The sequence below is a fragment of the Colobus angolensis genome, unplaced genomic scaffold (genome assembly GCF_000951035.1).
Source record: "Colobus angolensis palliatus isolate OR3802 unplaced genomic scaffold, Cang.pa_1.0 Scaffold107, whole genome shotgun sequence".
Lineage (NCBI taxonomy): Eukaryota > Metazoa > Chordata > Mammalia > Primates > Cercopithecidae > Colobus > Colobus angolensis.
The window spans coordinates 2,783,237-2,784,840 of record NW_012111697.1 but is presented as its reverse complement, the minus strand read 5'-3'; positions in this window follow the sequence as shown (position 1 = coordinate 2,784,840).

Genomic DNA, 1,604 nt, shown 5'->3' with positions numbered 1-1,604 from the left:
CACCTGAGGGTCAGGAGTTCGAGACCAGCCTAGCCAACATGGTGAAACCCCATCTCTACTAAAAATACAAAAAAAAATTAGCTGGGCATGGTGGAGGGCGCCTGTAGTCCCAGTTACTCCGGAAGCTGAAGCAGGAGAATCGCTTGAACCCGGGGGCAGAGATTGCAGTGAGCCGAGATCACGCCACTGCACTCCAGCCTGGGCGACAGTGAGACTCTGTCTCAAAAAAAAAAAAAGATAAATGAATGAATGGCCTCCTGAGTAGTACTTGGACTTCACAGCTAAAAACTGAACTCACTATATGTTTGTCCAAATGACTCATGTCCATTTGTCCAAGCCAGATGGCTAGAGTAGCCCTGGCCTTGCTGTCACCTACTCAGTTTATCTTCTGTTGCCTCCTCGCCATCCCCACTGTCAAGTCCTCACCTTTGCCTTAGTCACAGCTTTAGCCATTGTCTCACTTTGCTTTAGTCACTGCAAGGAGTCCCTTAGTCTCCTCACCCCTGGTGTGGCACCCATCTAATCTCCCTCTCAGGTAGCCACAGTGTATTTCTCAAGTGTACATAGAATCGTGCCACTTTTTTTTGTTCCCAATCCCTTGGTGACTCCCTATATGCTCAGGATAATGAACAAATGTCCCATCATTGTATATATATTTTTCAAAATGTGTCCTTGTCAAATGCTGCAGCCACAGCTCCCACTTTGGTTTCAGTTTCTACGCATACCTGACTATCTTCCTGGTGTCCCACTGGCTCTCTTTCTTCCCTGCCTCTTCACATGCTATTTTCTTGACCTTGGAAATAGACTTTCTCCACCTAGTTGGCTGTTCTTCCTTCTTTAAGGTGCAGTTCATGTTTTATCTCCCCCAGACTTAGTTTTATGTCCTTCCTCCTCACCTGCTCCCTTCTCCCTATCACCATTCCTTCTAGTTGCAATTTCTGGTTGTTCATTTATCTCCCACACTGCCTTGTAAATTCTGCTGGGGTGAAATATTTCTTCTTTTTTTGTGTTTGAGACAGGGTTTGACTCTGTTATCCAAGTCGGAGTGCATTGGTGCAATCACAGCTCACTGCAGCCTTGACCTCCTGATCTCAAGTGATTCTCCTGCTCTAGCCTCTCAAGTATCTGGGACTACAGGTGCATGCCACCAAGCCCAGTTAATTTTTTAAATTTTGTAGAGGTGGGGTCTTACTATGTTTTCCTAGGCTAGTCTCCAGCTTCTGGCCTCAAGTGATTCTCCTGTCTCAGCCTCCCAAAGTGCTGGGGTTATAGGCATGTGTCACGGTGCCTGGCTAAGAGATGTCTTTGAACTCAATACGAGTAAGGCCCGAGAAAGACTCTCATGTAGAATCATAACTGTTTTATAAACTAAAATGTAAGGAGCTGAGGAAATGCTTGTATGCATCACTTTCACTAGCTTCTGATGGTTCTCCTGGCATATGAAAATATTTTACTTTAGCACATAAGTCTAGCAGAGATAAGAATTGCTCTACCATCAGCCAGATCTGGATGAAATTGTAGCACTTGTGGGGTAATATTTAGGGGTTTAGAGTACAGCCAGCCTAGTCAGTTTTCCAAATAGGTCTCATCTGGGCATTTCCTTG